The following is a 27,934-nucleotide window of genomic DNA, read 5'->3' as shown; positions in this document are numbered from 1 at the left end:
CATAAACATAATATGGTCATTTGTTGATTTTTTTCTTTTTCGTGTAATCAAAATAAGCGGATACGCTCGTTCTAAACTTCCTCGTTACTCACCCGTAGTTCTCACTCGCTCGAAATAATGTTATGCTTCGCGAATCTCACTACAACTTGTATGTTGTGCCTGAGAAGCTACGAAAGTTACCTCTTAAACTAAACTCATGACTATGCTCTATAATATTATATAATGGTAAAAACGTTTACGACGGTCCAAGCGTACACGCTATTCGACGGAACGAGCAGTATCTAGGTGAACCGTGTTGATAGTGCCACCAATAGGGAACTCTGTGTCATTTATGAGAATTTCCTACACTTTTAACTATCAGCGACATTACCATGGTAAACATATCCTAATGAGCATGATCCGTACGTATTGTTTGCGTTCGATAACATCTTTTAGCTTTTCATTTATCGTTAGCTTTCTTCTGTTCCGCCCTACGCGGTCTGTTTGCAACGACACGGTGTTCAGCATGCTCATAGAAGTTAAACATGCAACTTAGTTATTAGAACATATATTCAAAATAAGCCATACACGTTTTAGTCTAATGATACCTTGGGATGAGATTTCGCTTGGGCGCCCAAGCGGTTGCGTAAGTACAAAAGAAAGCAAAGCAATTCTGCTTTTCCATTTCTACTGGAACCTTTTCTTCTGTCAACAGCTGTCTGCTAGGCTAACATATTCCGTTGTTTAACCTCTGCTTAATTCTTACTAGCTAGCTACCTTAAGAGAGTTCTTCAGAGCGCATCAAGTGACCTAAAACAAGGAACAACTGCCGCAGGTGCAGCAATAAGCCCTGTCCCATATTTAAATTCGTCACTTCACATTAGCTTTTATTTTTTTGGGTTTGGAACAGTCATAGGTGTCCTGAAAATTTTCTGATATTTCTCAGTCGCTTCCGTTTCTTAATATATCTTTGATTGATGATTAAAGGATAGCAATCGAACAATAAGGTACTATATATATATATATATATATATACATACATATAAATTGTAAACAAAATAGAAAAATAAGATATCTGGCCATTCACTCACCAGAAGCTTTTACTAGTACCTATGCCCCTGTTAAATTTCGTTCCAGCTTTTAGAATACCATTCTAAATCAATCAGATTACAATCAATTAGACATTAAAAACGCGCAATTCATAATGCCGATTGTTGATCAAAAGATATTTTAGCGATATTCCTATAGATCAGTCCAAATCGGCACAGGTACGTAATATCAAAATTTTTATTGCCACCACCGTCCTCGAATTCATGGACCACGCATTTAATAACATCATACAGAGCTTCTGAGAAGCTTAGCCACATTATTGTGGCACAACCTTGTGAGTCTACTCCTTATTATTTCCTAATTGCGCCTTTGTTATTTCGTTGTGGTTCCCTTAAGGGAGTAAACAGTGCCTACACCCGAACGTACATACGCACGCAGAGAAGATCGAGGCCTATCTTGTTCCTGACATGAGTCTCCCAATGGGCCGACTCACTGCCCAGCCGGCTCTGCATTTACATGTATATATTCGGTTCACGTAGGCCTATTGGCCTGGACGCAGGCCACTTTCGCAGCCGCAATAGGCAAGGCCAGCCCACGGTGTGATGGCTTGCTGAAAGTGAAGCAAATCCACCATCCTTAGACAGTCTGACAGTAACATCTCGTTGAGAAGCATCCTATCTTCCTTGGTTGATCTATAATAGACGATAATGGCCACGTGTTGAACCTGATTATCTGTTAGTAGCGCTAGAGTAAAGTTATGCATCTGAACAGGTAGCGCTGAGCAAAGCACCGTTTAATCAGCTTCAGGTAGATTCACGGATAAATTGGAATGGGGTAACATCTTCGTTGGTAATTCGTATTCTGCCAGATTTTGTAAATTATTCCAGCGTTTAGCCTGCATTTGAACAAATTCAATCTTTTAAAAACTGTTTTTACTCCAGGACAAGCGATTTTTTTTTCGAGTTTTTGCAGATGCTTATGCAGGTATTATTGAGCGCAATGCGAAACATTCAGATGAATAACTTATTTGGATGCAATGTACAATATCTGGAACTGGTGTAGTAATAGAAATTCGAAGTGACAAAACTTTAAGTATTATCCTCTAACGAACCTAGATAAACATGCATAAATGTAAGTTGACTAGCGTGATACACTTTACGCCGCGCACGATGGCGGTAAACGAAGTAAACGACGAAGACTACCCAAGTATAGAAAGTTCAAAGTGCAGAAAAGCTATTAACATATCTGCCCGTATACCACTCATTTATTGCCATCAGACACTCCTAGCAGGCAGATGAGAATGCTTAACGAAGAACGAAGAAATCTAAATATATGGCGATGGAATTGGCAACGAACTATCAAAATCAGCTCGTAGCTGTCGACCAAAAACACTTAATTACCAGCACTCGCATTGTTATCATAAAGGGTGTGTATACTATTTATATCGAAATTGTCAATGTGAGCTGTCTCAGGTCTAGCGCAGGTCTCATCTGTCTTAACCTTCATCGCTGCTGTCCTAGTTATATTTTCCTAACTATGCTCAACGCATTCCAATTAGAATACGGAAACATAAGAACCCTTGTGTCCACCTTTTCTTGCTCATGGTTTAGATGATTCATAAATATAGTGACGGCCACGCCGCCACGACTTGTAGCGATTAAGCGAACGGACGAAGAAATAAACAATGCCACGACGATTCCCTAGGCCGCGTACGGAGTTGATGGAAGGCCGTCGGTAAGCGCCACGACCGCTTACCATCATGATACACGCAAGTCGAGATGGTCCGATACAGAATTTGAGTCTCAATGGGCTCTAGTCTTTTGTCTCTATTCAGTAGTCAACCTATGGTTCTGTTCGCCTATAGTTTTGTTCGCCTCGTGGTGCTTCAGATGTACGATGATACTGGAAAATCGAACGGCCCAAAGAAGGCGGTAAACATTAATAGCGGAATACCCTTGGAGACCTCGTAGACGACTAGCTAATAATTGAAGGGACTTCCTTGGACAATACATATGAATGCGTACGAGTGCTTACCATCATAAATTCATTGAATTATTTTCCCGTGCTTGAGAAGCACTGTGAGCTAGTCTACGGCAACCTGTGTCATGATGCGACACGTAGGACCTATATCTACGTGTTTTCTTATTAGTTGCTTACAATGGTTGTTATTTTTAGATATTTAAAAAAAACGTTTACCAACCGAGTATACCACGTAAAATAACTCGACGTTCCTTGTATGTTCAGCGCTCACTTTGGTTTGAGATCGTACACCCTATGCGTCGCCTGAACTTGTTTCGCATGAGCGAATTTCAAAATAATCCGCGCCCATTTCTCGAATAAAGATGCACGCTACGCAGCGGGCAGCTGATGAACGAGTATCGTAGATACAGGCTATAAATATTATTTTCGAAGGACAGTATTAGTTTCCTTTCCCAAGTGTTTCGGATCAGCTCTACCCTATATGATAGATAGCAAAATAGTATGACTATGCGAACTTCAGCCTCTGTCAATTACCTGGCCAGCCTTCCTGTACCAGAAAGTTAGAGGAACATGCCTTTGCTTTCTTATCGACGTACCTGTTATTCATCTCCTTTGCTGTGTTTATATATCGACGGTTGCGTTAATTTTCCGGTATCCTGTTCGTGCAGGAAAAACCGGTCTGCTGTTGTTGTTGTTGTTGCTAAATTGTGTAACGACAGAAATAGCTCATCTGGGGAAAAACAAGGGCGTAGTAATTGTTAGTGTCGCTCGATCTTCCAAGCTAACCATCCTGGAATAGAACAGCTAACTATTATTTTACCTTATTAGAGACAAATTGGCTGCGAGCGCTTTGAACATCTGACTCGCGCAAACATGAAATGAGGATAATTGGATTGTTTTTAATTAACCGGAAATTCCCCATCCAGCTAGCAGATTATTAACTAGTTGTTAGATAATTATAATTATAATTCGCTTGAAAAAAAAACATTATAGTCGGCACTTTTAATAGCCAGCTCAGTGTCACTATCTAATAATAACGAAATAAGCTAAATTTAAAAATCGGCACTATTTAGGTTTTGTCAGCCTTCAAATCTCCGGAACGTCTTCTTAAAGTAGACTTTGAGAAGTGTAAGTCCTCCCCAAAGTTTCACTTCCCTAAATGGAGTAGAAAGGAAACATGAATTACGTTGCATCTCTACTCATAAGACGTAATTATACTTGCATGAAAGTAATTGTTTTTGTTTATGTTACGGACTGCAGTTCTCCGTTAGTCGTATTGTATACGAATAATTTTTATAAGTTACAAAGAAAAACCTCTCCATCGCTCGCACTACCCTTTTTTCGCCATACAATTGTGCCGATCTTAACGCGCACCGACAACAGCGGGGCATACGCCCTGTGGGGTTCATAGCAGAACAACCCTGCAACCGCTTCCGCTTTGGCTACTGACTCATTATCGCCGCGCATAAGTGTCGGCTCGCTCGCTGGCTTGCTTAGAAATAGAAAAAAAGAAGTCGCTTTCGGAAAGAAGATTGAATCATTTTTTGGGAAAATGCTGTGCTATTTGAATCCTTGGAAATAAAAATTGGCTAAAGTAAGCGATAAATAGAAAGGCCTGCGCGTTAATTACTCTCAGTTAGCCAAAGCACTTCGCTGTGCACTTGTCTGGCCGATGCGCGTCAAGTAAGAGGAACCTATGTATCGAAAAGAACATCCAACTCGAAAGAAGAGAAGGCAGACCAGATCGCCCGTTGCCGACTTCACTACTTCTCGCGGCTGGGCCAAGTCGGCGATTGGCTGCTCTTGCCGAAGCAACAATTTGCTAATGGGGTGGATTGAGGTAACGCGCCTGGACGATGGAAGCCTACTGGAGCACTTAGACGGCTACAGTCTACTGACGTACAGGCACGCAGATGCATACACGAAGTATCCATGAGCAAACTTTAAATTTCTACCGTAAACAGGTAGAGGAACATTTTAGAAGATCGAAAATTCTGGCCGAACTGTGTTTGTTTGAGTTAACAACTTATATTGTTTTGTAATAAATGTGTGTTATATTGTGATGAAATAACAAAACAATAAAGGTATGGTGGCAGTGCTCATCTCTGGATAAACAATAAACGGGCGCTATCTGTTTCGGTCAGTATTGTGCATTGGAAATTGGATTTATACTCGCCATACGATAAGACTTCTTTTTATAAGCCTTTTTATAAGCTTCTTTTTATATATATAATTTTATATAAATAAAACTGAGCGACAGTGGTTAACACTCTAACATATGCTTTATTTTGCTAACCGTACATATGTGAAAGAAAGCTATACAAGCTTTTACGACCGTCCAATATGTTTTCATACAATTTTATGTTTTGCGCGAGGTGTAAATCACGTACCTATTTGATTCAAGATACATAGAGTAGAATCCTAAGAAGTACATAGAACTGTGTTTGCTCGTTTTAATATATCATCCCATCGACCTGTTACAACAACCGACAACGCAGCGAATCCTATAGAAAGGGGATAGTAACCCAAAATTCTGAGGCACTAAAAAATGTGTACGTATAGAATGGGTTCCAATAGCCAGCTTGGCTTCTATGTATCTACGTGGAACGGGTTACTGTGTATTAACTTCGCTGTGTCCCCGTTCTTTCCCTTGGAAAAGCGAGAGCCTAGCCCCATTTTCTGTACCCACTGGGCCTGTACACAAACAATAAGACTATAGTAATGTTGTTAATATAAAAATTGAATTGCAATGATGAAGTTTAGCATAAGATTATTTTCAACGGGTTCAGAAGAGTTGTTGGATACAAAAAACTTGTCTGGCTAAGCACGCCCAGCCAAAGGAAGCACTTCCTAAGAAGTAGATAAACATATTTCCTAAGCGTGGCACAACTCAGCTAATAGCGATCATATCAATAATCATAAGTTAGCAACGCATTTCATTACCTGCTCATAAACACGCAATATATCAATTCGATGTAATAGAACAGTAGGTAGGTATCGCAGTCTTTCACTACTATCATGTAGACTTGCCCTATGATATTGTAGATTTATATGTCTACGCATGGGAAACTGCTCCAAAATCACATCACTAAATCTTTTGTGTTAATGGCAGGCTTCGATGCTTATCTAACAGTGTAATAAAAAGTAAATAACTTATAAGACAAAGCCGAACAATGACCACATCGCTGTAACAAAGTCAGCGGTAAGGCCCTCTTGTGCAAGAGTGTAATCGTTAATTTCTACTAGGCAAACGAATAGAATCTTCCTTTTTCAACTTTTACGTCCTTTGTTATCCTATATCGCTTGTAATTTGCGACATGTTCTATTAATCTCCGCATGTAGCTCTTTCGTCAAGTTAACCGAACTTAAAATTCAGCTGCTTTCCGCTCATGTCTCGACATTTACGAAGTCGTAGCATCGCCTAAGGCTGAATATGTGTCAACACTCCGCCAAAGGGCGTTGTGAGTCGCACACTGTCCACTGTCGTTTAAGATCAACTGCAAAGAACTACCCTTTCGACTGAGCTGACTACTCTAACCTAACCAGCGTCTTCGGCCATTTTCGCCTTTTCAGCTGTGAGTTTCTGAGTATCGTCTGTAGGATTTTAAGTGTGTGTACGCTAGGATCAACAATACTTTCTGACCCTAACGCCCTCCACGACAGCCGTCAACTGTCCCATGCTGAGTAAACAAGACCCTTCACTGTCCTTTGACGCTTCTGACCTCGAAGATTAGTATTCAGGCGAGAATTTGTCTTCAAGGCGTCTTTGAAATACCTTTGTTAAACCACGATCTCGTCAAGCTTTTCGTATGGCCGATTCTTTCTCTTAGAGGCGTTTCTTTTAAGACCGCTTCATTTTCTGCCTTCTCAGGGCAAACCCGGTTGTCTATATTCGTATTTTGACGATCTTTCCCGACGAAAACTTTGATGTTGGCTTCGTAATAAACTTCCGTATAGGGTCTCGTTTTTCGGCTTAATTGGTGGCTGTTTGTGTTAATTCAAAGGTCAAACCAGTTCAAACGGGATGAGGAACTTTAGTAATGGTAACGTGGGCTACGCTTTTTTTATTCTCAGATCCGTCAGCTGTTTGCGCGCCTACCTCTGCTAGAGAAACCCACTCTCCGACCCATCCGTTACGACAGCGGAAAGATGAAGAATGGGCAGTGTTAAGCGCTGAAGAATCTGGGGTCTATCCAAACAAAACCATCGTAGCTCTTGTCATAACCGTAGCGCCTGGGGTCGAACAATCCCGCTGAAGCCATAAGCACAAGCATAAGATATATCCGTGATATATTTTTGCGGTGAACGCCTTCGACTTCGCTAGCCGTTGTGGGTGCAGTTGCTGCTTCTACTAAAGTTTGCCTGTATAGGGCTCAATTGGACGACAGTGGACATTACCAAGAGAGACTGAGGAACCAACATTGTAAAACTCGGTCGAACGGTAGTGCCGCCGTCTTTTTAACTGCTTGGTGCCGGTACTCAAACTACGCCAAACTAAACTCAATGGTTTAGCTTATCTTGAAGCAATCTTCTTTTTTTTAGGCTAAGCCTAGCTTGGCCGTCAATCGTTCCAGAACCTAGTTTTACCTGCTATTAACATGAATTCTTTGTTCCCTACTCGTCTCGGAACGCATATATTCATTCCTTTTTCTTTTCGAATTACAGCTGCTGTTGATCCTCCTAAGTACCATATTGGCCCCGTTCTCCGGCTGCAAACGACACTGAAGGCGATTGTAGCGAAATCGTCAGTGTCGTGAAGATCTAATGCCACTGGTTTTCGCTTGTCCTTTCTGCTATCATAGAGTAGCCGTGGGGTTGAATTCGATTATACTGGAAAATAATTTTGATCTCACGTGGTGCACCCGCTAGACTGGTACCTTCCTTATCATTTCTCTCGTTTCTTTTCTCATTGTACGGACGATACAATGGATGCAAAGTAAGAACAGGGAACGAAGGTAGCAGACAAAAGATATACAGGAATTTGGCTTTAGGAACTTCCCCCATAGTTCAACTCTATCGTTTAGCCTGTATCCGGACTATCGGGGGTGAAAGATGTACACACACCTACAACACTTCGACACGTTCACATATCAACGATAGGAGTGTGAGTGGTTCTCTCCACTCAATACAATATAATTATAAAACAAAGTGCTGTTCAATACCTTCTAACATAATATATGGATAGAAAACACGAAAGACGGGTATTATAATTGTAGTTATGCATTAGGAAATTTTTTGGACTATATGTGCGTTTTCAAGTGTCTTAACTATAGCAGGCAAGTAGAACCTACATCTCGGTTCGCTGTGATATTTTTCAGTTAAACGCTGAATTAATTAGGGAGTTTGTTTCTAAGGTTTTTGAAGTTAACTCGAACTAATTCGTTTTTTAGGTCAGAACAGTTCATCAGCTCCCTGGGTACGCTTAAGGTACACGTGCCTACAGGATATCGCTCAGCTTCTGCTACGTGTCACAAACTCTTTTTGGCACGGAAAGGAGCATGGACACATATATGTATATCTAAAAACCAAGTTTTCCTATAAGCGATGTTATCTTATAAGTTCGCCTTTAATGGGATTAACAGTCTATACAAACAGCATATTTCATGCAAAACTCTTTCAAATGTGGGTCTCTAATTATGCCAAACCAAACCTTCCCCTGTATAAAACACCACAACAACAACAAACAACAAATATTACATTAACACGATTACTTGCCGAGTTCTGTATCCATAGGATTTTTTTTACATTACCTGTTCGTGCCAGGCGAGTAAGATACCGCCCACTAAACAGATGCATATATATATGTCGACGTCATGTAACACATATTGACGTTTCGGATTCCTTTCCATAAGGAAAATCCTTACCCCTCTATAGCTACTGTTATAGTCTCGGGCTATCAGTGGGTCAGTGTGTATCGCCTACAGCCCTATATACGAACATGCACACGCAAACGTCCATATCACAGCGGTGCTAATCGCTGCTAGGCCACCGTTTGTGATAGTGATAACGATAACAATTATAATAGTAATAATATTTTTTATCGTCGAGGCGCCAAGCTAGCGGAAAAACAAACTAAACGACAATATTAGGACGATGGGATATAACGGAACTAAGCAGGCGCGGAGCGGCTGCAAATCGAAGCGGCGCTACGGTAGGGCGGAAAATCCATGCTGTCTTTTTAAGCAAGCTTTGGCCGTATTGACGTACACTACAGTAAGGAAACTAGGTGCACCGCTGTCGGCGGTGAGAGTAAGGCAATCGAGTAAGGCAAGGCAAAACTGGCCAAGAGGATAGCAACACGACAAGAAGGACATGCCCGCTAATGTGCAGCAATAAAAAGGATCACCGAAATGAGCGACTTACTCGAACTGAAGTAAGAACGCACACAAACCCCCTTACAGAGACTTATAGACCGATGAGCACATTTGTATTTGAGCACATACAGCAGTGACCTACATTGCTCAGACAGGAAGGATAGCGGTTCTGGCTGGCTGACCGCTTGTAAAGCATGGCAACAACGAAACAAAATGGTAACAGGCCAAGCGTAGACCAAGGGCAACTAAGAGGGGCTCTTTTACACTACTAGCAATAGTAATGCACTGGAAGAGGTGTGTCAGGAGTTGCACGAACTGTGTGCACAGATCCGAACGAGCAAATGGGGACCGGACGGACGCCCGAGAAGGAAGAACAGACGCTAATCCATGGGCCAATTCCGATACTTTTGGGGTGCCTACGCCAGGCTCCCGCATAACCGACCGTCATGAACCGCTTATCATGCTGTATTCGGATGGCGCTATCGGCCTTATTAGAAGGAGGGAGCTTGAAGCAAGCTTTTTTTAGGAAACTAATCTCAAAAACCCGCCACCGTCATTAGGAATTACTATTAGATATATAAACAAAACCTGCTTATATTCAGATTAGAACAGTAGAACTAGTGAGGCGTCACACGTGAGGCGTGTTGTTTCTGTACATTGAATCAAAAGTAAATATGACTAATAATATTATGAATTATTGTGTTAGCGAAAACAAATACGGACGCTACCTGCTGAAGACTCTGAAAAGTATTTTTTTTTTAAGTTCCCTTTCGATTCCTTTTCTAGTTCTTTAATTTCAATGCACCTTTGTTTAGGGATGGCGGTATTGCAAAAAAAAAGTCGACCGATTGTACTCTATTATAACCTCTCGGATTTTTCATACGACCACTAGAGATGGGAGAAAAATCATATGACTGAACGCACTGCACTTTTGTGCAAGAACTTTGATTGCACTTTTTTAACTTTATTAACGTTCTTACATATGTGGCGCGACCATACCTTGAAATATACAAAAGTTTTGGTATAAATAGGCTTTTCAAAATTTGGGCAGAGAAATTCAGGTCTTTCCCTTAATACAACACATATAAATATGGCACAGCAGACTTTAGTAACACATATTATTTTCTATATTTCTCTTTTATAGTTAGCAAAATCTAAACATGTGACAATAACTGCGCTAAAACCACGAAAAGATTCTTCTGCTTGATCGGGATTGTTCAGCCGTTTAATGCAAACGCTGGGATACTGGCATCGCCTTATATGACTGAGTACCTCGGGCCCGTGATACCAATTCGCCATTTTGTCATTACTGTCAACTACAGTCAATTTACAGTTGCTAGTACGGATTTTATAGACATCGAGAAATTTCTTCGCTCTCAGTATGTGAGGATAACGCACGACCTTTACAAAATTCCGGTTGAACACCACAGAGGATTGCCCAAAATTGAACTTACCCAAATGCGGAATATCCTGTTTTGAGGGTAGCGTTTCATTCACTTGACGAATAGACGTCTAACCGCCTTATGGCCTAAAATAGTAATTTGCCCTTTATTCTATTCGAATTAGGCCAAAAAGTATGTGTCACTTCACGCTGTTCTCTTTTCGAAAAGTAAAACTTAATAGGGAATTCTTTTGGCCAACTGGACGGTTGAGAAGCTTCAGTTGAAAGCGTCGATCATTATCTTCGAGATCATGCTTCATGAGGCGATTCTAAAGGTGCTCGGTAGTAAGCGTTTCAAAGAATCAGCCAGGACTGTCCCATAGGATATTCGCATATAGCTCTGAATCGTTTATTCTATATTTCCTTTAATCATGAACATAGCTGTAGTATGGCCGCACAGAAGCCAGATATATCCTGTAAGCTCCTACATAGGGATAGATAGCCACTTGTTGATACACGTGCTTACTGGTGGCTACTCTGCGTTAGACAAGTCCCATAGAATTAACACGGCTCGTCTTGTGGCTCCCGATAGCAGTTCGCGTATATATATTAACAGAAATAAGTTCTGAGTATTTACCAACGAGTTATAAATATTCATCTAAAGCTTTTTCCTTATCGTGTCAGCGCGCTCGCTTTTAAACTATTCAAAGACTCTGTATCCGTGCAAATTAGTTCTTTTTAAAGTTGCCCAATGTTAGCTAGCCAAATACTGAAGCCTTTTCTGAACTCGGATGTTTCTGAAGTTCTTAAAGTAACTCTTAAAGTGAGTTATTTTTATATTATCCTTGAGCGGTTTTCTTGAATCGCAAGTTTTACAGTGCGTAGAAAATACCGCACTTCAGCCCGAATAACATTTGATCAGCAGAGGTATAGGGTTTCTTATTGTATTGATCAGTACGAGGGCCGTTCAATACCTACACATGTCTGTTTTGAAGTATTCTGCACATTTTACACCAATCTCTTAACATCACCTGATTTCTCAGACCGGATCATCATATACTTCGATTGTATGCGTCTCCTTGTATCTGCGTCCACGTCGCCTGTTTGCAACGCCACGTCGCATACAAGTCGAGGACATGGTTCCAGCAAATATCTAGCTAATAGAATGATACGCCTCCACTACTTAAAAATTGCCGCTAGGCTCTTTTGTCGAGGTGGTTTCAAATACGACGATAGCAGCGTTCTTCTGACTAATCAATAAGTTCCTGTCTTATCGCCGCTATCTTAGTCGACGACTCCTCGGTACTAACGTCACCTCCATTCCGCCTCTCTCACCTCTCGTTGGGCTTTGTTTAATCTTATCCCGTCGGGTCGTCGAATCCGCTTGGCATCAATCAAAACCGGACGCCACGACGTTGTTTCCCTTACGGTAGCAGTGCTTACGCCAGAGTCACCACCGCTCGCCGTCAGGGCGCCATTTCTTGGTTCAGCATATTTTTCCATAGCTTCATTTTGTCCTCCCATCGCATTACCTGTTGTCGTCCTTTTTTCGATATACAGCTCGCATTTCATCCCCGTGATATAGAAAGGCTCTACGATGGCATCGTGGCGCGGCACCGTTAAAGGACACGAGCCTTAATATTTTTGCCGGAAGAAGGATATGCTACGGCAGACTTATAAGCAGAGCCAACAGTCACATTGAGTTAATAATATAACTGAATTTTTGTTTATTTTTGTCTCTGTTTGGGCTCTGTTTTGTCACGCGCTGCCGAATACGCCCAGTTTTATACGAAAGCGCCGCAAGCACTTTCGTAACAATTAATTGTAGTTATTTCTGCTCGATTTAAGATATTATTTCTACTGGGTGATCATGGCAATATCTTGCTAATGATAACAGCATGTGTATATTGAATTATTTGTTTTTATACGTTGTTGCCGTAGTCACTGCAGCGTCGTTACGGTCTCTCTGCTATTTTTTTAGCTTATCTGCTACTACCTACTTCCAGCACAACTAAATATATGTCAAGTAAGATCCTAAAAATTCGATTCTGATGAGCTTGAAGAGATTGCCCTTAGAAATCACTAATATCACGTATGTCAATAGAACATGTAGCAAATAATGTTATTCTGAAACATTGAGCATTATCTAAAAACAAATTATGAATGAAGTTCAAGCAAAGCGGGCATATCAGGACCATATCAGGACTGAAGGTTTCTTCGATACTACGTAAGTTGCCAAGTAGTAAGTCACGCGCATAAATATATTAAAAGTTTCTGTAACTCGTTTTAAAGAACCTTTTGATTTGTCAAAAAATACGAAACATTTTCTATTTTTGGTACAGTAAAAACCGCTCAACGAGATAAATTCAGCTTGCACTTTCACTCCAGTCAAGAACAACCCAGGCATTAGATAAAAAAAAAAAACGATGCCACCGACGATGTAAGAATAGCTTGAGATGTAGGAGTTGTCTCGGACGGGTTCGATAACATCTTGCCACTGTCGTTGTAAGGGTACCGCTTTTGGAGTATTTAGAAGATAAAAATCGTGGCAGGAAAAAGTCAAATTTGTCCAGCATCTAAAGCCACACGACGACTGGCACATAAAAAAATAGGCTAGCTACCATAGACGTTTTAAAATTAGTTCCAAAAAAGTTAAACATCGAAAAGTACATGCGTCGGTCATTACTCTAACGGTGGTGCTTCTTCTCTCTATCGCTTCGTAGAAGCAGGCGCTAAAAGCTCAACCGAAATCAGTTTCAAGAAAAAGTAAACACTTTCTTTGGCTAACTGTTCTTCGTACGCCCACCGCAAGCAGGCGAAAAGGGGCAATCTAAAATTGAGTTAACGAAGGGTGGTGTGGGGACAGCTGCAAGAAAATACGGCTAAAATATTAGAGTAATTGCTTTATATTTCATGGCCGAGCATCTAAAGTTCATTCAAGTTGGATCAAGAAGTTTGGAAAGTTATTCAGGTGATTTCTTGCAGTATTTTAATGCCACACAAAACTTATACGTTAGCCATTTTGACGTTACGCACGGTAACCGATTACAGGCAAGGACACTAGAGACATCACTAAATTGCAGTTCGTGCATTGCCTATGTGGTAAGTAATCGTACCAATATGTTTTGGCCGCGCTAATTATATCAAATCGTGGATGGGCAAATACTCATAGAAGTTTATACGTATACCAGATGCAAATAAAAAATGTTTCCTCTCGAGACAATTCGAGACAAGGTTCAACTTAAACTGCATTGTAATTTGGCAGGTTTCTGTTTTCAGTAGGCACTTGTATCTAGTAATAGGCCTAAAATACAACTATCCAGCTCAAAGTTTTCCTTCGAGAACAATGGTGTAATTAGGAAACCTTTAGTGAGGTTAAGCGTCATATTAAACAAAAAAAAAAAGGTATTAAAATGATGGATAATCGCCATATCGACAAAATCATTATAGCAGCATATAATGCATATATGAAACAAACCTGATGCCCGCACAGGCGAAAATAATGTTCAGCGAGAAACTGCATGTCCTGGCCGTTTTAATTTGCAAGCCAAATTGATTTCACTTAGGAATCAAAATAGGAACAGTTTCCCGGGAACTTTATTGGCTAATGGAACCTTTTTTCTTCGAGCTGTTTCGCTGCACTATCACACGCTGGTTGTCTCCCAGTACAAAACGAAGAGTGTCTATAGCCGGGTTTGAACCTAAACCACTACGTGTCCCTAATACTAGCAGCCTAATACGCCACTAACTAATCTATTACGGAGACGTAAGCGGTAGCACGAACACTTCAGCAAAAAAACTGATTCCAAATAAGGCCAAACAGGCCATTGGAGATAAACGCATCTTTACACAGGCGGGGGCGACTATTTACACAAACGACCCGAAACTAGTCTAGACGTGTCGGACTAAAGGTAACTATCCAAAACCGGTAATAATGATGGTGGTGAATGGCTTTTGGGGCAACTATCAATTATCAGAAATACAAATTCGATCGACTGTCGATCATCGGCCTGTCAGGAGACAGGTAGGTCAGCGTTGAAGGCCAATAGCTTTCACACAAGCCAGTTTTAGTATCACTTTTAGCTTCGCCACTATTCAAGAAAAGCAACGATGGCGGGAAAGACGCGTATCACAAACGGCGCCGCTACTGGCGTTATTCAGTTTTACTCGGGTTCGCCTACGGCAAAACCAGGGTAGTCCTTGCCCGAAACCAGGCAGCTAGCGAGCAAAAGAGGTCGCCCCAACACTCGGACGCTTATGAAGGCAGGTTCACTGCTTAGTAGCAGCAGTAGCGGCAGCATCAGCGGTGAAAAAAGTCGATGGACGAAGAAAGAGAAATCAGAGAAAATGCTGATTCATCGCCCGTGGGAATCCGATGTCAGTCGAGCACCTTCGGCAAGATTTCCTCTTCGGCTGCTGCCACCAAGGCTGCCAAAAGTAGCCTGACAAACCGAGGAAGCGGCAAAGAGTCGTCAGGACCTACGTAAACGTAGGATGCAAGAGCAGGGAGTAGACGTAAAGTAGACAGCCAACTAGCCAACCTGGTCGAGAAAGACGGCAACGGGTAGTGCGTTGTTGTTACCCCTAACAAAGACAGTGGAATCGACGCGAAAAAGTAAATGGAGCAGATGTACAGACCCTTTTCCCAAAACGGTTTTCCTCTTTTTTTCAATGTTACACGCCTCCGCGTACCTAACGGCAGAGGTTCTTCACCGTACCTCACCCACTTCGGCCAAACATACGCGCATACAAAGGATAGCTGCACTACTATAAACATAACTCCGGTTTGAATTTTCACGTTTAGCGCTCACGTTGAGTGCCGTCGCGATGATATGTACACAGAGGAGCAATCGATTGGAGAATTTACACTGAAAGTGTGACGGGCAGCTTACTTAATAACGAGACAGTTCGTTCGTCAACAGAACAAGTCCTATGGCAGTGTACAATTGATAAAAGGGCTTATTTGCTATATCTGCGGTGTCTATGCGAGACGCTCATGCATAAGTATAATTATGCGACCTGGTGAAAGTATAATAAGCCATGTCTACGTAACACGGTCCGGTTTGTAAATAAAAAAGGGCGATATGACCTTTTGATGCATGATACGTTAACTTCTATGGCTGTGAGTCAGGAGTGTAGCGCCATATTTTTTTAGTGAAAAGCACATTTATTTAGTGTTGACGTACACATAATTTATTTTATATATAACTTTTAAATAGATTTCTGCTCGATTTGCCAGCTTTTATTATTGTCCAAAACTGTTAGCTCCTTTTTCCTTATATTTAAAGTGAGTTTCGGCGCACCAATCTTTTTAAGCTCGCCGAAAAGCATATACAATCCATATCTCAACTTTAGGGCGCTTTATAATTGGCAGCAGCGCAACGTAGGGTGTAGAAGGAACTGCGAACAATATACCAACAGCGCGGTCAAATATAATATATTCACGTAAATTTAGACGTACGTGTGTAAAGCGAGCTTGGGTGACTATCACAGCTGTGAAGTCCCTAAAACAAAACATCACCATTTAAGAGCCTATCATACATCCTTAAGTCTTTCTGAGCAGGTAGACAATCTACAGGTTCAGTTCCTTTCTATTTGGCCTCCGATAACAATTAAATAATTAAACAACACTAAAGATTCTGGAATGCTATTATTGCTATGCAACAAGGATTTCTTTACTGAATTAGCTAAGTTGAAAATCATAGCCGGTAACTTACTTTCTGCAGCATTTCTGGAGGAGAACGGGTTACCTTAAATGATGACGACGACAAGCTAGAACGACTAGATCGACGTATCACGCAAACAGTACGTTACAATGGAGGTCCTTCAATTTATCCCTGCGCAATACACGTCAGCTTAGAAAGGGTTTTGTGCAAAATAGCCAGAACTTTACTACTTGGGAGTCGTATCCTATTGTAATCTCAGCGCGGGGTACAAATAGGGTAGCAGGTCTAGCTGGCTGACTATCGTGGTTGACCCTAGAGTGCAACGAAAATCGTTTGCACGATATAAACGGCATAGTGTTGCTGGGTTCTTCTGAACAGCTTGTTTTTGTTTATTTATTAAAAGATATTTTATGCGAGTGTGGCATGAACAGTTGATTCTTATGGTATAATAAGAATATGAATGATATTATCCTTGACAATAATGAAGCCGGTCAGACTAGCACCAACATTTACATCATGCCGTAATTCGAGTTACGAAACGATGATGTACAAGCATGTTTATCAAAAAAAAAAAAAAAAACAATAGAACTACGATGTGCCACTTACATCCAAACAAATTAAAAGGATGATCGTATTATGCATAACACGTTTCAACCCATCATTATCGATTACGCTTGTTTTTTGTTTTATCACATTTCATGCCACTAGATCGTATAGGGCGGACTTCATGTACATCTGTACGGATGATCAGCGACGGAGATAATGACTCATAAAAAACTAGTCAGCAAAGGAAAGCGGATCGACCAAGCAATCAGGAAAACTTGTAGGACCGCAGGGCTCGCTGGAAGGTTTAAAAAAGGTGGCGGAAAGTGGAATCAAGGAAAGATTTATGAGACACGCAGAAGTAACAAATCGGTGGAACAGGTGAAATTTGAAAATCGATAGTGCCGGACGAAATTAACGGGGAAAAATGGAAAAGAGGGTACTAAGCAGACAGGACCTGGATGAGGCACTAATAAACAGGCCCCGTAGTGTTGATGAAATCGTAAGGGCGTTCGGGATCCGCGAACCGCGATTACAAGTCGGTCACGTATTGGCTATCAGACAGTTCAATCGAAAATCGAGGTGGAGTGGATGCACCGCTGTTGTAATATGCTGTATATAAGAATGTCTTCAACAAAAGCGTAGTATTTGCTAGTTTAGAGTAGCACGGCTCCTTCGTTTGGCTACTATTAGTCTCTGTTGACTTTCTTTCACACTGCGCAACAGAATCTAGGGCCACCGCTCTAGTTTATACAGGCCCTTTCAAAACAGCTACACGAGCGAAATTTCGTTCCTATATTTATATAGTTTTTCGTATTGTATTCATTTGAAGAACTCAGAGCTCCGCGAAGTCGTTGTGGCTCATCATGTATACAATAGAAAGGACGTTATTTATCCATAAGCATTGAAATTTGCCATAAATAGATGTATAGCGAGAAAGAGAGGTTTGTTTGTTTTGTGACTCTTTCAAGTGGTGAAGTGCTCGGTCGCATGCAGATACTATTAGACTAGAACTATTGGCAAACGAGGAATTTATGAGGCGAAGGAGAAGCGCAAAAACGCGTTTCCAGAAATAGTGGCGATACCCAAATGATTCGGCCATATGAGCTTTTGATCTTTACATTTTGTCTCATTAGCGACTTTATGATGGATCCAGTCGCTAGTACCGGCTCCTTCTGTACAATGAAAACTACAAATCCATTAGGGGCCAGTGAAACATAACACGTTGAAAGAGAACGAACGGAAACAACGAAACGCCATTGGAAAGTCGGCTTCATCGCCAATGCCCTCGCCGAAGTCGCCATGGTAGGCCGCCATCACTAAAACAGCCGCAGCAATAGCGACATTAGTGCGCATGGCTGTTACCAATACGGATGCCACCAGTAGAATTCTGCACAGTCCTTGGCCAGTTTCGTCAACTATGGTTAGACTAACGGCTCTTTGGGCGCCTCAGGCCTTTTACAGCACCCTAGACGAGGGGGACGCCGAAAAAGAAGATTGGACCGACAGCTGCTTGCCGACTACTTACCGAGTGGCCATTCTTCTCGGTTCGGTCTTGTCCCTTCCATAGGGACCGAGCAGCACTGCTGTAAAGCTGGGTGGCTGCTACTACTGTCGTTGTGAGGTCGGCAGACTACTTATGAACAGAACTCTCTTTGCTGTGTCGTGTCTCCCTGTCGGGTGTTTTGAAAGAAGAAGAAATTGAAAAAGAAGAGATGGAAATCAATTAGTGCAATAGGACGCTGTAGGAGAGCCAGTTTAGGACGGCGAGGGCATGGACGAGATAGGGACAAGGTAAAGGAGGCTACGAAGACGTTGTATCGTTTTGGTACGAGCGTCGCCAGTACTTGTCGCCTTACGAGTTTACCGTACGATGACTTTGCTTTGTACAGTCACAGCAAAGCTACGTATAGATGGCGGAGCTCAGCTTGGTTATCGGGCAGAGGCCAATACTATTACGGAGAGGAAAGGAAGGAGTAACCTTACGAATGTAACCTAATGAGAAAGGGAAGCGAAAAAATAGGGATTGGAACAGGAATGGTAAGGAAACCCTCGAAAAGGAAAAGACAATCCTCAAAGACCCTAGAAGAGCTAGGAGAGAAGATGAAAAGAACGGCAAAGAGAAAGGATGATACGCGAGCAGCAGACACAAAGATCTGCTCCCGCAATCATGAACAGCTCCTAGCCTTCATTTAATACTCTGAGAAAAACTTCGTTATTCTGCCACTCTGGCCTCGTAACCACAAACCAATAGAGGGCGCCAAGGATTGGGAGGTACGGAACGGTGGATACTGAATAAAAGTCACATGTATAGAGAAAGATTTAGGACGAAAAAGAGCACTTCAAATCTCACTCATCATTCGTTTGTCGTTGGAAAGAACAAAATTTCAGCGAGACACGTAGAACTATTACAGAAGATGCGGATAGAAGCGGTGTGTGCGATAGTATTATCATTATTATATCTACGTGAAAGGCAAGGAAAAATCTCGCTCGCCATTGAAGCGGTGAACAGTTAACTGGCGCATAGGTGGCTGTTCCCTTGCAGTGCAATCTCGGTATTATTGCTTTTAGGAGAGCACAGGAAGCTATGGCTGAAAATTAAAACGTCACAATCAAAGCACATGGGTTCTATATATATATATACTAACTTAAGCACTACATTGATTACTAATTAATTAATTGTCTCCCATAGAGAAAATTAAAATTACAACGTTTTTAACTGATAGGAAGAGCCTGTCAACTTAAGCACGTTCAATTTGGCTGATTATTCTTTACGGGTGACCGACAGGTCTAGTAGTACTGGGCAGTCCAGTTAGCACCGCCAATGTAGAGACATCAATTTTAAAATTTGAGCGCCTCCTCAGTAACTGTCGATTATTTTAAAAATATTTTATGATTCAGTTTATGAAAAAAATTTACCTACCATTCTTACAGAACTACTTCTCAAATGAGGTCAAACGTACCGAATCACCGCGGTCTCTTTGAATGAACGGCTTGGTATCATCGGGTAGTCCTGAAAAAACACAGAATTTTCAGAGTCAATCGAGTTGTTTATAAGACTTCATCCACTGATTCTAATGTAACTTTAAATGTCAATATCTTAAGGAGTAGATACGTGCAACACTTAAATCTTGGTCCAATTATTCAGAAATAAATTCCCAGGCAAACTGAGGCGTTTAAATTAAGTAGTGTACTTTTTGAGTGAAAACCCCAAAAGCGTCTAGAAACTTTTTACGATCGATAGCGATGGGCCACTAGACGAGATCAAACGCTTACGCAGCAAGTACAACTTTGCTACCGTATGTATTCGCTCTACAGCTGCTAAAAAATAAACTGTATTTTATGCGTTTTTTTCTATTCTACTGGATTGCTCGGTCGATTTTTAGATTATAATTTTTTAATAATGATCTATGATATTCCTTAACCGAACACATCAGTAAACGCCGACCAGATGTATGAAAATGCGCTAATAAAACTATTTACGGCTTTCGTCCAAACATGCGAATAATCACACGATGATTTACTTGGCATTGTTTTTTTGCGACCTATGGCCTAGATTGGCTTACAATTTTTGGCTATGACACGCTATTTAGACGTGTGAGCCTGATCTCTTGACCACCCGACGACCTGTAGATGTGCTCCTCCACTTTCATCAAAGATTTCTATCTCCGTAAAATCCGCAAAGCCGACTCGTCATACGATATTCACTGCTGTTTCGGTCATGAATACGACAATTTAGTTTATTGCCTTCTGCGTGGAGTGTATTTAATTATTTGTATACGCTAAAAAGGAAAAAACAAAACAAAAACAATGCTTATAAATGAACAGTATTTAGAAATCAGAGAAATCTAAGAGACGTTGCTCTGTTATAATGTTACCACGATATTCTTGGATGATTTCCCTTGTGTAAATTAGAGTTAAATAGGTCTAAGCGCAAAACGCTATGGCGTTACACAACAATGAATCAGGGAAAACAACGCAGTGACACATTGGCTAGGAGGTGAGCTTTTGAAATCCATCCCTATGATGATATAAGCATTATTACTGACAACTCTTCTAACGGACCTTTTGCGTGGAACAAACAGAAGGTTAATACTCTTGAGAATTACGCGTTACTTAATAACAACACGAACATGATACGTTGCCGTGAATCCAACCGTACTTCTAGCGACTTTAGACAAATCTGGAAATCTGCTCTTTAAAGTGTGAATACCTGCTCCGCTAGATGTAGTTATCTTTCTCGTTGTTGTTATTATTTTTTGCGCTCTCATCGAAAGATGATACACAAAGCTTACCAGCGCGACGTTACTCTGCAGTGGTACAAACGCTGTGCGCAGCAGAGTTTGGAAGTTAGCTGGCATTACAGTAGCTGGGCCGTCGTCTATCCGAGTAAAGGTCTGCTAGACAATAGTTTTCTCGCTCTCTTGTTTTCAATGATACACATTCTGCTAAGAAAACAGTCTCCTGTACCCCTCATCCCCGTGTATGCCCACGTTTTCCATTCTTCTTTTTCGCTTTCTGTGTTCGCAGACAGATTTACTCATGAATACTGAGTACTTTCGTCTTCAGGCAGTGCGCCGGGGTTGCAGACACTAGTGAGAAACAGGCAACGATGTAAAAGGGTTAGCCCAAGGACACTTCAGGAGTTCCTCACTATGTTAGCTCTTCGACTAGCGCGAGGGGCTGGTAGGAAAAGCAAATGTCAGCTATGGTAAAGCAGTCAGACGGTAGCGCTGCACGCCGCCAATAGATTCTGGGTAAATGGGGAAGCAACGGCATTCTAGTAGCAGCAGCAGCAGTACAAGGCGCGGATAGCTTAGAAAATGACTCTGCCAGCAATCCTCAGTTGTTTCTACGCCTTCATTCATCCCCCAGCCTCCTTCCCGTTTCGTTGGATCTGCTGTCTGCTGATAACGCGAGTTGTTCAATTTCAGCGAATTTGTAGCCAAGCAAAGCGTCCACTAGTCAAGTCTAGCTAACGTCATCCGTCGTTTGTAGCCTTTTCCTATAGACCAAAAGACCCTAGGTATTTCTCGGAGCTCCAAAAGCGGCGAAAAGAAGGGTGCTCTTTATTTCGTGGGCGGAAAACTGAGGTAAAGGCAGAACCTGCCTTGTACGCGCGTTCACCTTAACCAGGCCCCTAAAGTCCTCAATGTCGATCATTCAGGAGTGCTCCTTAACGCCAGGGCAGTTGCTCCCTTTTTGCTATAGACATTATCGCCAACTAGCAAAAGCAAAAGAGGAAATAATATAACGGAGAAAGCTTGGAAAAGGATGCATGCAATTTGGGTACTGCATTGTACACATACCACGCCTCAAATGCTTACGTGCTTCGCCTAATGTACGGCTCGCTAGGTCACCCGGACAGACCTGGGCCGTCGACTTAGAAAACAAACTAACTTAGAAAAAAACCACGGAATAACTAAACTCACTGGGTGCGGTGCAACAGCGTATTAGTCTAAACTATAATACAGGGATACCTACAGTTCATCACTACAGCCGTAAACATCATTCTTCTATGGGTTAGCAACGAGACCATAATGCAGCTTCAGTAACCAAATTTATGGGCCGCCGGAAGTACAGAAAAGGAGTTGGGCGCCGGCAGATTTTTTGCCAGCGATATTGAAATAAGGGCGAAAGGAAACTGTGCAGTAATATAAAGGCCAAAAATAAAGAAGAATCAGCAGACACACTATATAGAATGAAGGAAACGGTTAAAATAGGCTTATTTTACTAAAACCATTAAAATAGCCTGGTAAGATAAGCGTAAATATATGAATGCACAGATGTAGGAAAATCATTTTACTTTACTCACCGGCCAGAGGCAAGAAAGCGAACGTGGTGGTCTGATTGTGTAGTTAGTTTGTGACACAAAGACCGAGGTGGCTCGGTAGAAGGCCTGTGCTGTCGGATCTCATAGCGAGCCTAAAGTATACTGAACTTGCTTATGGTAGCACTTGTTTATAAGTTGGTTTGTGAGCTGGTCAATATGCAACGATATCTGATCATGTTGAAACAGTATTTGGAAAAATTCTTCAATAGGGAAAACATCTAGACAATATGTTTTCTAAATGTGTACTTGCATAGCTTGAATTAAACAGTATCTAGTGAAATATATACTATTTGTGATCGCATCGAGTCCGCTACGGTAGGATTCTAAAATAGGGAAGAAGAAGCCGCAGTACAATTAATGCGGTTACCATTAAACGATTGCAAAATACCAAAAGAGCCGTGGTCACTGATTTATGACATACTAACAAAGAAATTTATGAATTAATTTCGAAGTCTCCATTTGTTTTACAAAATACCATCTAAATCGAGATAAGTCATTTTTATGGCAATTATGACGAACCTATTATGATGAATATTCTCGAAGGTTTCTCGTACAGCAGACAGAGACAGTTGCGTAAGAACAGACATACTTTCTGAATCTAAGGTTAAATATTCCTGCATAAGGATAGCTTTCTACATCTCAATTACAATCCTTACGCAATAGATCACATGATCGATACACGACAGGACGATATGTAGTAGAAACAGCGAACATATAACGTGTAGATCGATCAAAGCTGTATTATCATACATTTTTCTCAAATTCTTTGGACAAGCTAGGTTGCAATGCGGCCGAAATACGTTTTTTTGGGAAAATGCATAGCCCAGTGAGTAGTAGCTTAATACTGTGTGAGTCTAAAATGACAAAGTTCAGTAAACCCAGTCTATTTACAGGTAGAGTAAGAAGCATTGCTAAACGAACGTCTCATGTAGGGCCTAGTTGCACCACACGGTCTAGTCCTCTGTTTCATTTTGCAAGGACCCTGTACCTTGTCAGTGGGGAGCAGCATAGTTAGCTGTCAAGGTACGTTAAAGAAGGTATACCAAACGCAGGCAGAATGCCTGCGCTGAAGTACCAAACCGACTGGGGCGTTTTAGTTTAGAAGTGACAAATGTACGACGAAAATACGATGCGAGGCATGTATATAGGGTGCAACAAGATTAAGGAAACGACGAGGCTTCTGAGGCAAAGGAATTGGCCACCGAAGGCGTGAACTCGTATAAAATGATTACAACATTATACTCGGTTGTACGGCTTTCAAACGCTTATTCGGTAGCCAATTAACTTCTTAGGTAATGTTCTGATTCGCATAGCGCACTGGATTAAACTCAATACTGCGCTAACGCATTTTGATATGCATAAATAAGTACATAATTATACAACACGAACTCGATGAGATAGCACTGCCATAAAGCAAGTGTCGTCCACTGCGCCTGCAGATGTTTTCGCGCTGTGCACGACGAGGTATGACACATGATGGCGGCTCCATTGATTGCCTTGTCCAGCGGACCCCACGGTCTTGTTGAGGCGTCGCAAAGGTTGATTGATTAATGGTAACGCTTACTGCGGTCGATGCAGCTTTGGCTTTACCGTACCGTTGCCGCATTGGTTCTCTATGCCGCGTTTTCCATTGAGCTGCCCCGATCCTTTCTTGCACAGGTGGCTACAAACGACCAGTCACAAAGAAACATCATGCTAGGACCGAGGAAGAGGGAAACCGGGGTAGTCAGGCCTCGTTGGAGCAGGCTACTCTGTCTTCTTCAACATTGGCTTCTAGGGAGGCCACAAAAAGGCATCTGCCTACCCTCAGGTTTGACCGTTTTTCCCTCAGTGCGACAGAGCTAACATTATTCCTCTGGGCTGTTCCTGCTGCTGCTGCTGCTGCTGTGGCGGCCATAGGTTTGTAGCGAAAGACGATGAAAGCAGTCTTGCAGACCTCTATATCAGGCCACTAAGGACCTGATGCTGCTGCTCGATGTAGCTAGCTAGCGACCGCCGGTACAGTATTCGCCGCCTAAAATGACTGATGGCTCAACCTTTCTCTTTAACCGATCTTCCACGCTATACTAAAATCGTTCACGTCGACGGTTACACCACCGCACAATGCACCCTAGATCCTGGATTTCCCTTGATCTTCACTAGTTTCCTTTTTATACCGCCTCCTCCTATTTAGAAGTTTCTAGCCCTTGTACTGGACGTTTTGCTCTAAGTATTGTTAATAATATTATTAGGCATAGTATGACTATTTATTACTATAATAATGATAAATAGATTGCCGGAAAATTTCAAGTTATGTTCAATATGTGTGTCGCTGTGTCGTTAATCGAATAGTTTAATTTTTCTCAGCTGTCGACAGGCAATCAAAAATTCCGTGGCTTGCCGCCGCTGATGGTGTCACGCATTCGAATATGGACGTCGTTTGATGCCCGTTTACCTCTGACGCTTGTGCGTTTGTGGACAGTGAGTGGGTGAATATATGCGTGTGTATGTGCGTGCACTATTCTATCGTAACATTAACACATAGCCTAATGTTACGGTATACAGTAGCGCTGGATGCGACTGTCACTGGTATCGATCATGAGGAAATATGGCGTACGCCGAGCGAGGAAAATATGAGAAAAGTTGCAGGTAAAGAACAGGAGGGAGATAAAGACTCTGCACATGTGAAACATCGTGTTCAAATAGAAAGTCGGAACACGGAGCAAAATCCGATGGCACTAGCTCGACCGGAAAGACGGACTTGTGCCTGTATGAGAACGGCCCCAGTCAGCGTAGCTGTCGTTTTTAGGATGGTAATATTATAGTTTTTTGGCCCCTCAAACCGGATACGAGAGGTGTTATTAATTGTTAGGGCTATGACAATACGAGTCCTCGTTATCAGTGATCGTTTTCTTACCGATCGACCCTATCGAAGTAGATGGTGCCGTAATAGAGAACCACCTTTAGGGCAAGAAAGCGAAAAATTCATTAGACAGAGAGAAGAAATGAAAGGCAAATGCATCAGACATCGTTAATGATTTGAAGTGGCAAAGGATGCAAAGTGTTCCCAAGCCATTTTATCTTGAGGCAAGTGTAGTCCAGCAAAAGGCGGGAAGCGGAAACCAACGTTATTGATAATTCAATAGCGATGACGAGTTCATCTAGTAATCTATGACAAATGATTCCACCCCACGTTAAGGCTTTGATAGAAAATTATGGTGTATTTATTATAGGACGGGCGACGAAGTGGATGTTTCGTTTGCATACTTTAACTACAGATAAATTGTTTGTCCAGCTGCCTTTGTCTTGATGGTTACTTCCTAGCGCGGAATTGACCAATGTAGTGTTTACTCTATAGATTTCAGAAATAGAGGTAGAGAATTTCATTGCTGATTATTTCATTGTATTTTTGACATTTTGAGTTATGGATTTACTTATACAGAAAGATCTAAAATGAGCGTTGAGTCCTTGGCGGTGATGTTGCCATCCATCCAGCCATTGCAACGGTCGCCGCGGTTTACCAACTAGTCACGTAAGCAACCTAAGCACGGTTCTGTGGAAAACTTATAAAATTTTCCTCAAATCGTCGAGGCAACATCACCAGTAAAAATGTACTAAAATGTATATACGTAACTGTATCGTTGGTGATGAAAATATTAGACAATGCGTACACGTTAAAAATACTTCCAAACGTTACGTACCTGAGTTTGCTACTGCCTGTATTCGATGGTAGAATATTTTCAAGCTTCTGGCATCGAGTTTGCCACCTGTGCGATTGTATCCATACGTGAGATACTTGCTTCAAAACGATTCGAACAGTATAAAAAATGCAATTTTATACCCATATTCTGTGCTAAACTTTATGGCATCAAAATTCAAAATCAAAGGAAAAACTGAGATATACAGGTTTAGTGTCAAAAGCAGCCACCTAACAACTGTCACTGATTTTCGGATGCTTTCCTAGATGAATAACGCGAAAGTAAGCTTTCTTTACTTAACTCAAACACGCCAAGCATCGTCCAGATACTCTGATAAAACCTGAATCGATTGGTACCTCGCCGGGAAGTCTAAAGTTACATATGCTAGACAATCTTCATCACTAATTGAAGAGATCATAATGTCCATTGCTCTGAAAATACAAGTCGACTGACTTCTTGTTTATCCCATTCTTCAGGGCTTCAGAGCAGGGCTTCATATATCTATCTATACCATCTGTTGATTGTTTATTTACTATAATGCAATAAAATAAAACTAATGTTAATGATATGGTAATTTATGTTTTTCTTTGTTTTTGTTTTAATTTTGTCTCTAATAGATCGTAGCAATTATTCCTATATCGTTACTAGATACGCATGTACGTACGTCTACTTGCATAACAACGATTTTTGCTAAACCGCTGAGGTTTATTTGGATGTTTGCACACCGGTTCCAGAAAGCGAATTAGGTAGATACATGAAAATTCTACGTATATCTAACAAAAAAAAAAAACTTCATATTGTAAAGCAATCCGATAGCAAAGGTTGGCGCCTACCTATTGCCGCTTGTCAGTGCATGTTTTTTTGAATATACTGGGGTATGAATAAAGTTTTTTTGACAATAACGATTTTCAATACCTGATACACACTATCAAATCGCTCATCATGATACACAGTTCAATATAAGTAAAAAAATTATACAAGCTTTAATTCCATCGATGCATTCGAAAGTCCCCCTACTAGAAGGCCTCTTCTAAAACATGGGCAGCTCTATCTGTCGGTGTTACGCTAAGCCCATTATGGGAATGTAGCTATCAGAGAATGTCTCATAATGATCTGGAAATATGCTTTGAAAGCAAAAGAGTCGTAGATATCTTACACAATTCGAATGAATTTCTTCCCCTTAATAAATACACATATATGCACCAATGATGCGACTGCGTTTTTCTTTTTTAAGATAGCAAATAATGTGATTTCGTTTGAGACTTCTTTCCTGGCCGCCCGCCCGCCCTCTTCAGCCACAAAACCGTCGCGTAATCATGGCCTGACTACTCTTAAATAATAGCCAGTCTAATAGATACGCCGTCGCAAATCGCTTGTCAACATTCTTAGCGCGCTTCCTTCGCTGTCCTCGTGCAGTAGTCTCAATAACTAAATGTATGTGGCAAAAGGCAAAACACGTCAGTGCCTGAGGCAAAATGAGCGTACTTATTGCGTCAAATGTAGTGATATAT

General features: G+C 41.4%; 1 long non-coding RNA gene across 1 annotated transcript; it reads right to left on the bottom strand.

The window, feature by feature from the left end:
• Nucleotides 1-1,041: 1,041 nt before the first annotated feature.
• On the bottom strand, nucleotides 1,042-23,056 carry LOC111245636 (uncharacterized). The gene is made up of 7 exons (XR_002671407.2): nucleotides 22,729-23,056; nucleotides 20,480-20,695; nucleotides 19,877-19,926; nucleotides 16,422-16,541; nucleotides 3,606-3,739; nucleotides 3,230-3,420; nucleotides 1,042-2,931 (listed from the first exon to the last, which is right to left on the bottom strand). It is a non-coding gene; the product is annotated as an uncharacterized LOC111245636 (long non-coding RNA).
• Nucleotides 23,057-27,934: the final 4,878 nt, after the last annotated feature.

The sequence above is a fragment of the Varroa destructor genome, unplaced genomic scaffold (genome assembly GCF_002443255.2).
Source record: "Varroa destructor unplaced genomic scaffold, Vdes_3.0 BEIS01000002.1, whole genome shotgun sequence".
Taxonomy (NCBI): Eukaryota; Metazoa; Arthropoda; class Arachnida; order Mesostigmata; family Varroidae; genus Varroa; species Varroa destructor.
Note: the sequence above shows the minus strand (reverse complement) of the source record. Positions and strands in the feature narration are given on the sequence as shown.